Source organism: Elephantulus edwardii, unplaced genomic scaffold (assembly GCF_000299155.1).
Source record: "Elephantulus edwardii isolate Elephantulus edwardi_28Jun2011 unplaced genomic scaffold, EleEdw1.0 scaffold00077, whole genome shotgun sequence".
Lineage (NCBI taxonomy): Eukaryota > Metazoa > Chordata > Mammalia > Macroscelidea > Macroscelididae > Elephantulus > Elephantulus edwardii.
The window spans coordinates 2,123,767-2,135,125 of NW_006399827.1; positions in this window are offsets into that span (position 1 = coordinate 2,123,767).

Consider the following 11,359-nt stretch of genomic DNA (forward strand, 5'->3'; position numbering starts at 1 on the left):
TGTGTTAGGGGAATCAGCATACACACAGAAAGTTCTAGCTGTTGTTTTTCCTCTCATTATCCTCCCTTCTCTTCTGTTTTGTCTCCTTTTCTACCACTTCTTCCTTCACCACCACCACCACTACCATCACCACCACCACCACCATCATCATCATCATCACCATCCTAACATTACATTGTTAATCTTTTACAGCAAACAGTATTAAAGGCAACGACCTGGATAATGTTGAACCAAGACAAGGCTCCTCCTTCCTTCATTTATTCCTTAACTGCGGAAATGGAGGTCTTCAGACCCTATGAAGTGTATGCACGTCAAAGCTTATTTTGCAGAACAATGGAAAAATGTATATATATCCAGCTTCATTTTAGTAACCTGCTAAATCATTTAAACCAGTATCTCAAAGGACAGACATCAAATGGCCTTCCTAACAGTTTGTAAAAGGGGGGCAGAAGCAGGACCTTATCAGGGGCTGGTGGGACCAGCACCACTGGAACAGGAACTGCCAGCCTCAAAGACTTAGGGGCAGCAAGCACACCGTTTGGAGATGCTGGGTGTTTTTCTTTCAAACAATCTCTTATTTTCTCCCCTCCTTTTCTCTCCTAATAAATATTAAGTCTGCTTCCTGTGGTGCTTCTTTTTCTTTCACTCCTGGACAATGACTAAGGGAGATAGAAGGAGAATTGATGCCTTTGAGCTGTGGTGCTGGAGAAGAGTACTGAGGGTACCATGGACTGCTAGGAAAACAAACAGATTCATCCTGGAAAGGGTTAAACTGGGTGACTCCTTGGAGGCAAGGATTCTGAGGCTCCGTCTAACACCCTTAGGACATGTTGTAAGGAGAAGGACATCATGCTTGGGAGGGTGGAGGGACAGCGCAGGAGAGGAAGGCCCTCTATGAGGTGGATTGATTCAGTGACTGGGGTAATCGGGATGGGAGTGTCAGAGACAGTGCGATTGGCACAGGACAGAGCAGAGTTTAGGGCAGTTGCACATAGGGTCGCTATGAGTCGCAAGCAACTCGACAGCACATAACAACAACATATACTGAGAAGCAGAAGTTCGTTCTCCCCCTTGTTTATCTTTGTAAATCTCTCATCAGAAACCTTACTAATCTTTCAATAAATGAGTGGACAAAGACATGAACCCCTGGAACCTTGGCCCAAGGGTTCCTTCCTTGTACAGAGACTATTTGCCTAAGAGCAGTTCTGGAAAAATGGAGTTTGAACCTAATGCCAGGTGTACATGCACAGGCGACATTTCCTGTGGAAAGTGAGTTGCTGCTGCTGTGCCCCTTCCTGTCCCTCCACTTGAAGAATCAGTGAGAGGATCATCAAAACCAACAAAAGCAGACCTTCAAGGGGAAAGAGGATATAGGCTGAATGGTACCAGGAAGTAAACAGTGTGACATCCTGAAAGCAAGGGGGGAAATAGCGCCTTGCCCCTGAGCTGTAGAGGTGGGCTTGTGTAAGGAAAACTGCACATGCACGAAACACAACTTCATTATCTTACAAATTCACAGGTCAGTTCAACACAAGTTGGACTAGGCTCAAATCAAAGTGTTGGCAGAGGTGAATTCCTTTCTAGAAGTGCTAAGGGAGAATCTAGTTCTTTGCCTTTCCCAGCTCCTAGAGGTCAGTTGTATTCCTGGGCTTGGGACCCCTTCCTCTATCTTGAAAACCAGGAGGGGTCTTACTATATCACTCTGATTTCTTCCTCTGCCTTCCATTTTTAAGGACCCTTATGTTTTCACTGGGGCCACCAAGACAATCCAGTTTAACTTCCCTTTTTAAAAGTCAGCTGTTTAGCTAACACATGCTGCTGTTGTTTGCAACTGAGCTGGAACCAATTAATAACTGAGTCTCCAGTGGCTTTTCAGAGGCAGTTAGTTGCATGGGGGAAGATTGCCCATCCTTCTTCCATGGAGCAGCTAGATTCAAACCACATGCTTTGGGGATTGCAGCACACCTTCTTACCACTAAGCCACCAGAGCTCCCTAGTTAACTCATAGTGATCCTGTAAGAAAGAGAACTGTCCCAAAGGATTTTTTCTTTATGGAAGCAGATTGCTACACTTTTCTTGCAGAGAGTGACAGATTGGGTTATCTGGTGTGGAGACATGCTTTCATGTGTCATGACCAAATTTGTTGTCAGCATTTGCGAAAAAAGTATCATTTAATTTTAGGTATAGGTCTCAAGGATACATGAGCATTTTTATTTAGAGATGAGGAAATCAAGTCTCAAGTTAGTTTACTTAGCTACCCATTACTTGTATACCTAGAAAGAGGACAGCTGGGATCTGAGCCTTACTCGACCCAGTTCTCATTCTGTTTGTGCCAGCGTGCGTGACCTTGTCCAGCAAAGAGGACGAGATGAGAGCAGAATGGTCCTGGCACACAGATGAATGGAGTAAGTGTCCAGGGACTATTTTAACACGGGCGATGATGGGTGAGGGAGGATGTACACAGCTGTAAGCAGGGAAGAAGGTGTTTGGGATGGAAGGAACAACCCTGAACAAGGATGAGCTGATGATCAGACTATGATGAGTATTCAGAGACAACAGGAAAGTGAGTTGGGGAAAGGGGTTGAATGAACTTGAACATGGAAGGATAGGTTAGGGGCAGAGTATAGAAGATGTCAGAGGCCAAGATTGGAGCTTACTTTGATTGGGAAAGAGGAAATCACTTGCTATGCATCAGAGAGTTGGACAATGACTAGGGAGGATAGAAGGAGAATTGACACCTTTGAGCTGCGGTGTTGGAGAAGGGTACTGAATGTACCATGGACTGCCAAGAAAACAAATAGATTCATCCTAGAGAGGGTTAAACCAGGCTGCTCCTTGGAGGCAAGGATTCTGGGGCTTCGCCTGACATACTTTGGACATGTTGTAAGGAGAGACAGGTCTTTGGAGAGGGACATCATGCTGGGCAGAGTGGAGGGACAGCACAGGAGGGGAAGACCCTCTATTAGGTGGATTGATTCAGTGACTGGGGTAATCGGGATGGGTGTGTCAGAGGCAATGAGATTGGCACAGGATAGAGCAGGATTTAGGGCTGTTGTACATAGGGTCGCTATGAGTCGCAAACGACTCGACGGCACATAACAACAACAACAATATGTATAAGGAAGGCTAAGTTTGTATGTATAAGTTTATATGTTTAAGTTTGGCCAAGGGAGCTCTGGTGGCCTAGTGGTAAGAAGCAATGTTGCCAATGTGAAGACACGTGGTTTGAATCCACTAGCTGCTCTGAGAGAGAAAGATGGGAAATCTCTTTCCATGTGACTGTACTGTTTCTGAAAACCCACTGGAGGGTCAGCTATGAGTCAGTTCCTACTTGACTGTAAATGTCAACAACAACAACATTAATGACAACAGTAGTGTTTGGCCAAGTGGAAAGCATAGCCTAGGAGGAGAAGCAAGAAGCTGGTGAGAAGATCCTAGAAGGTCAGGGTTTGAGGAAAAGTAGATGTGAGCAAAGGAGGATGGAGAACATGGGATGGAGGTATAACCAGCCGTGGCGACTGGCAGCAGAGACCACTACTAGAGCTGGAGAACTTAGAGAGAGTTTTGTTGATGTGGTTTGGCTTCACCTCAATCTTCTCTTTTACAATTGAATTCCAGCATGCATGTGAGAATGTTGTCCAAGTCCATTCCTGTGGTTGGAGAACTCTAGAGTCCCAGTTGACGACTCTGTGAGGCTGACCTCTTTGGAACTTCACCCAGGACCTCCTACTAAGAATCTAAACACAAAAGTGTCCTCTTGGGAAGTTTTTCTGTGATGGATCAGAAACAACTTTCCCAAGTATATTCTCCTAGTGGAGAACAGGAGGCAGCTGGTAGACCTCCATGCTGCCTGAAGGACTAGGATTCAGGACTGATGAGCATCAGCTCCTGAATGAATACATGTGTTTCCTGAAATTGGTTAAGATCATTATCTGGTGCTCTGTGTCTGGAGTCAGAAAAGATGCATAGAAGCAATCTCAAAAGACATTCCATTTCATATTTCATTTAGCCAACTGGAAACCCTTTCAAGGAATCATATTTATTTTCTCCAGGGGCTCAAAGAGACATAAGTCCGAGTTTCAAATAAACTGTCTCGTGTAGGACACAGACATATTAGCATGGAATTGAATGACATAGACCTGAGATTGGAAAACTTTTCCTGTGAAGGCCCAGGTAGTAACTTTTGGGGCACATGGTCTCTGTCATCACTGCTCAACTCCGCTGTGTAGCAGGAAAGCAGCCACAGGGAATCTGTACACACGTGGACTTGCAGGATTTCGCCTGTAGACCGGAGTCTAGAGGTGTGATAAGCGTCATGGCAGCGGGAGAGGCGCAGTATAAAGAAGAGAAACCTCCTTTCGGAGCGAGGTGTTTGCAGCTCAGTCACCTTCTGAGCTGTGTGACTAAATGAATCACTTAACCTCTTCAACTGAACCAGCTTTCCCATTTTTGTTGCTTTTGTGTGCCGTCAAGTTGGATTAAAGTCATAGCTGACCCTCCAGCTGATTTTCAGAGGCTGTGAGTTGCACTGGAGGAGACTGGCCATGCACTTCCCATGGAGTAGCTCATGGATTTGAATCATGTACCTGTGAGATTGCAGAGAAGGTTCTTACCACGAGGTGGCCTATACTCTCTTTCCTCTCTTTAGTCAAGATAATTTTGGCCTCTGGATTGCTGAGATTATTCAGTGAAAGGACGAGTGTTTTACTGAGCATGTAAACTGGGTCAAGCACTGTGCTAAACACCTTAACTGTATTAATTCATTGAGTCTTTGCAGTGACTCTGGAGTTAGGTACAATTATTATCCCCATTTTACAGCTATGCCCAAAGTCATATCGTTGCTCTTCAGTGCTGTGGAGTTGATATAGATTCATAGAGACCCCACGTACAACAGACTGAAACCTGCCTCATCCTGTGCTGTCCTCACAACCTGCTGTGTTCAAGCCCGCTGTTATCACCGTGTCAATCCATCCCTTGAGGGTCTTGCTCTCTTTTACGGATCCCCTACTTTTCTTTCTTTAAATTTAAATTTATTACTAATTTTAGTAAAAATTTACAGAGACTTTGGATTTCCATTCATTCATTGTTGCACTTTTCTCCTCTCTCAACCCTCCCCCCTAGTACACTACAATCTTGGAAAAATAAAAGAAAAATTCTTTCATTGTTTTACATATCCTCCCCCAGGTCCACTCCACCATGTAGCCTTTGCCCTAGACTCCTGTCATGACAAAAATACCTAATCAGATATCCCTTTTAAACAGTTTTCTCCCTCATCTGTTTCAATGCAGTGTACATTATTGAACCCATCTTTCTCAGGCTCCACCCAGCCCTGAGGTCAGTCCTGTTTTACAACAGTGGAACCATGCAGTATTTGTCCTTTTGTGACTGAGATACTGCACTCAGCATAATGTCCTCCAGGGTCACCCATTTTGAATAATATTGCATGAGTTTCTTGTTTTTCAGTGCAGTGTAGTATTCCATTGTGTGAATATACCACAGCTTCTCTATCCATTCGTTTGTTGATGGGCACTTAGGTTGTTTCCAACTCCTTGCTATTGTGAACAAAGCCACAATAAACATGGGTGTGCATATATCTGCTTGGGTGGCAGTTAAGTTCTCTTTGGGGTATATTCCCAGTAGTGGAATTGCTGGGTCAAATGATATCTCTATTTGCAACTTTTTGAGAAAGTGCACATCATCTTCCACAGTGCTTACACCATTTTACGCTTCCACCAACAGTGACTAAGTGTTCCAGTTTCTCCACAACCTCGCCAGCATTTGTTGCTTGTGGACTGGCCCCTCTTGACAACACACTCAAAGGGTGTGAGAGAAATTTTCATGATCCTTGCCTCTAATGGTCACCCTGGTTGCACTTCCTCTAAGACAGAGGAAGTTTGGTTATTCTTTTTGCTGTCTTCAATAGGAGAAATGAGAAAGTGGTAGCAGCTAAGGTTGACCCCCTATGAACCCTACAAAGGGGAACTGTTCCTGTCAATAACATCCACAGTACCAAGCAAATGGCTACATGGTCAGCTGTGATTCTCACATGTACCTACTTCTAATCACTGTTGTTGCAAATTGACTCACAAACTTTTACTCACAGTTGTGGGCTTTATTAGGGACATAGGTTGGAGGACAGGGGAAACAAAGGATATCACACAGTGAAAGTCGAAGTTCTAGTAACAGTGATCCTAAGCCAGGCTAAAAGCAAGACACAATTCCGCAGTTCAGACAGATTCTCAATCAGTAAGTGAAAGTCCAAGTTCAGCCCAGCAAACACAAATGCAAGAAGCCTCTGGTTTCCTCAATCATCCAGCAAGCTTTGTCTCATAGCAGTCACAAGTCAGCTCTTCTTTCAATCGTCCAACAAGCAGGACTCTGGCTCTCTCTCCAGGGTTCCAGCAGGTTACATCTTATCAGAGTCTTCCCACAGTCTGGCCACTTCTCTCTCTTATGTCACCCTACAATAGTTGATGATGTAGAAGATGCTGATCAATAGTGAGCAATGTATCTTCAGTTAAGGCCTCTGGAGACCATGTTCCCAGAGGGGCCTAAGGCACTAACCAGAAAGGCCATTTTCGGGTAACGGGAGTAGGTGTGTCAGAGACAATAAGATTGGCAAGGGACAGAGCAGGGTTTAGGACTGTTGTACATATGAGTCGCAAGTGACTCGACGGCACATAACAACAACACTACCACACCATCTGTGAGATATTCAATATTCTTAGCTGACACTGCAATTCTAAGACATCAGCTCTCCTTTGGTCTTCCTTATTCATCGGCCATCGTTCAGCTGGACGTGGGAGAATACCATGACTTGGATTAGGCACACCTTGGTCTTGCAATAGTCTTTTGGTTTTAGGCTGCTGCAACCATGGGTGTTGATTATGGATTCAAGTAAACCCAAAGTCATAGTGTCACACAATTAGGAAATTTCAGAGCCTGGACTTGAACTAGAGCCCACACTGTCAACCTCATGCTATGTGGCTTCTTTGATGTCTATGTGAAGTGCCCTTTGCAAGACCAGCCCCAGGGAAGCCGTAGGAAAAGGGTGACTCTGGTAGAGCAGAAGCCTGGGAAAGCAGAGACCTGTGTTTCATCCCTTGTATCTCGTTCAGGGCCTGGGACATAGGTGGCATCTAATGAATTTGTTGGGCTAGTGAATTCTTGTTCATCATGACTCTACCTCAGCTTCTAGTTGCAAACGCAGTACTCCTAACACAGAGGCAGTACCTAACTCTGCCTGTAGGGGGAGGCATAGAGGAGGGTTTCATTGGGAGATGTCATTTGGAAGCCAAGGCAGGTTGGTGGTAGAGTGGTTGGTGTACCATCGAGTCAGATCGGAACCGACCCATAGCGGACTCTCAGGTGGGTTTTCAGAGGCACGGGAGTAGACTGTCCATATTTCTCCTGAAGAGCAGCTAGTAGATTCGAAATGCTTACTTTTAGGATTACAATGTAGCTTCTTGCCACTAGATCACCAGCAGGAGGGATGTGAAATTGCCAGTCAAATGGAACAGGGGAGGAAAGGCATTTCAGGATAAAGGACTAGCTTTGTGCGGAGATGCACTTCTCCATGCCACTTGGACCTTGCACTGCACTCTGTCTTTCCTCTCCTTACAGCTTCAGTCCTAGACAGAGCACCAGTGCTATGCACTTTCTTTTTCTTTTTTAAAGTATTTTTTAAAATATTTTTTATTTTATTTTATTATTTTTGTGTGCGTGTACCGTCAAATCAGATCTGACTGGTACAGGAGGAGATTGCCCCTCCTTCCCCGGCAAAGCATCTGGTGGATTCGAACTGTGCACCTCTGGGATTGTAGTTGCAGCTTCTTGCCACTAGGCCACCAGAGCTCCCCACTTTCTTTATCATCCATAGACTGGGTCAGTTCACTTTCATTCCTGTACTCGTGTACTCACAGCTTCAGCTGTGAAAACAAGGCACACCCTCTCCTGGGAGCACGGACTTTTCAGGAAACCTTGTGAAGACGTCAAGAAGCAGTGATACATTTGTCAGGGTGCCCCACTTAGTCTTAAAGGAATTCTGGTGATAGTGTGCAATGTGTGTTGGGCTGTTAACACATATGTGTTGGAGTCTGAATCCAGCTTCTCATTGAGAGACACATGAAGCGATCTCCTTCCATTAAGATTTCAGCCTCTGAAACCAGATAGTGCATCACCAAGAGTCAGAATCTAGGAATCCATGGCATTGAGCTTGGACCTCCTAGTCCACCCCCAGGATGGTTTTTTTTTTTCCAGGGAAGATTTTCAAGAAGATGCACTTTCAATGATTGCAATGAAATTTCCTGCCAAAAGACATGAATGTAAGATTGAAAGATAGGAAAAAAACTGGCATGGAAGGTTGTACAAAGTGAGGGCAGCATAGAGAGGGCTGCTTCTGACCTCTCTTACCGTCACAAAGGAGAACAGTCCCCATCAGCAACATCCACAACACAAAAACAATTCCTTTGAGGTTAGGCATGCCCTGTGTGCTTCTGTACTAATCCCAGTACTGCTCATATTGTTCTACTGTTGTAGTTGTTTTTATGTGCCATCAATCAGAACTGACTCATAGCTAATCTGCCAGTGAGTTTTAATTACAGTCTATGACGTGAGAGGAGGTTGCTCATCTTTCCCCATGACTGCTCTGCTACAGGGTCTGAAAGCTGTTGAAATGACCACACAGAAACATACTCACTAGGGTTCACTAGGGACATGAACAAGTTATAACTGAGGTTGCTGTGTACCGTTGAGTTGATGACAACTCATAGCTACCCTGTGAACAATGGCTCTGAACCTTGCTCTAATCTGAACCAACCTCACTGTCTCTGACATACCTGACCCCATTTCCATAGTCACTGTGCCAACTCATATCATAAAATTTCTCGGTCAGGTAGCTTCCCAGGGGTGCTTGCAGGCTCTTTGACCTTCAGCCTCATGGCTTAAGTCAGTGTGACAAAGTTCCCTTAGTCCTGCCAATTATGGCTTCTTCTCTTAGTCCTCCAGCAAGTTTGGGCGAAGGCCCCCTGTCCCTGGCTCCTTGAGACAACAGTTCCAAGTCAGCTGTCTCGTGTCAGTCCCTGGTTCTCTGCCGGGGCTGCGGCTGCTCTCCTGTAGATCCTGGTCTGACTGGTGGAATCTTTGTCTTCGAAGGTCGAAGGTGCACGGTGCCCTCTGTCTCCTCTTAATTGCTGGCAGTGAGATACCTACTTTCTAATGAAATTTTACTTAATTTCTGGTAGTGTGGTTTCAAGTTTGTTGTCAAACTTGCTCGATTTAAACTTGGAGGGATGGAAAAGCCTGACCAATTCCATATTGATTACTTTATACACATCCTATTTAAGTTCTTGCCCACTTATATGATGAAAGTAAAAAACAGTGGCTAGGAAAGTAATTTTGAACAATAAACTTGTGACAGAATAGAAGTGGTGGAGAGAATTGTTAGAGAAGTAAATAAACAAAAACTCTAGATAACTTGCCACAAAGCTTTATGGCTATCTCACATCTTATAGAGTAAAATTGCTCCACAGAATTGTCTTAGGTGACATAAACCATTGAAACTAGACCAGTGAAGAAGGAACAGTAGTTGGGAAATATGGGCTTGGTGATAGAAATGAAGCTGGAAATAGAATGATTGAATTTTGATTAACAATTCTTTATTCATTGCAAATATTTTTCTTAAAAGACTATTTTATACGTGGATAACCACTCAACAAGTAACTGAAAAGCTGACAGTCTGAACTCTCCCAGCGGTACCTTGGTCATAAGGCTCTGCAGCACTTTGGAGAGGTCTTTGACAGCAGATTATCCCAATGCAATATGTCTTTTGATTTCTTTTTTTATTATTATTAATTTTAATCAAAGTTTACAGAGACTGAGGATTTCTATTCATTCATTGTTGCACTTTTCTCCCTGCCCACCACTCTCTCCCCTCAATTCGCTCTTCTCTTTGAAACATAAAAGAAAAATTCTTTGTTATACAATCCCTTCCCCCAAGTCCACTCCACTGTGCAGCCTTCATTCTGGACTCCTGTCATGACAATAATACCTAAGCACATATCCCTTTTAAACAGTTCTCTCCCTCATCTGTTTCAAAGCAGTATACATCATTCCTCCCCTCCTTTTTCTGTCTTCCCTCAACGCCGATGTCTGTCCTGTTTTACTACAGTGGCACTACACAGAATTTGTCCTTTTGTGACTGAGATATTTCACTCAGCATAATGTCCTCCAGGGTCACCCATTTTTTTTAAATTTATTATTCATTTCAATGAAAATTTACAGACTTTGGATTTCCATTCATTGTTGCACTTTTCTCCCCTCCCAACCCTCCCCCCCTCCCAGTATACTACCCTCTTGGAAAAGTAAAAAAAAAAATTCTTTCATTGTTTTACAATCCCTCCCCTCAGGTCCACTCCACTATGCAGCCTTTACTCTGGACTCCCATCATGACAAAAATACCTAATCACATATCCCCTCTAAACAGTTTCCTCCCTCATCTGTCTCATTATCAAATCCATTTTTTTCAGTCTCCCCCCTCCCAATGTCAGTCCTGTTTTACAATGGTGGCACCATGCAGTATTTGTCCTTTTGTGACTGAGATACTTCACTCAGCATAATGTCCTCCAGGGTCACTGATTTTGAATAATATTGCTTGAGTTCCTTGTTTTTTGTTGTTGTTTTTTTTTTTTTTTTAACTCAGTGTAGTATTCCATTGTGTGAATACACCTCAGCTTCTCTATCCATTCATTTGTTGATGGGCACTTAGGTTGTTACCAACTCCTTGCTATTTTGAACAAAGTCACAATAAACAGTGGTATGCATATATTTGCTTGGGTGTCAGATATGGTCTCTTTGGGGTATATTCCAGTAGTGGAATTGCTGGGTCAAATGGTACACTGTTTTTCACACCAGATCTTTCCCATTTCCTTTCCCCAGCCCTCTCTCCACCCATCAAATTGTATGAGATCTGAAGTGCTTGCTGCAGAAAGTCAAGGACTATAGTCCTCAATATGGATTGAAACTTAATATCGGCCGCCAGAGATGGAGTTCCGCCGCCAGACGGGCCGGGAAGAGACCCAGGAAGAGTGATAGTCAGCCATCCACCGCGGAACCCCAGAGGAGTGAAGACTACCCGCCACTGTGCGGCCCGCACCTGTGTGACCCCCGACCAGCAGCGCCCAAGCCCCACCCCCACCTCTTGGTGTTAGTGTCCAAGGCCTGCGCTCCTTACCCCTCCTAGTCCCTTGCTTCCACGCACCTCAGCCCCCACCACAGCCCTGTGACCTCAGGGCACCACCACGGATCCAGCCATCACCTGGAGCTATCAACCTAGCTGTTGTGGAACTAACCTGGCAGAAGA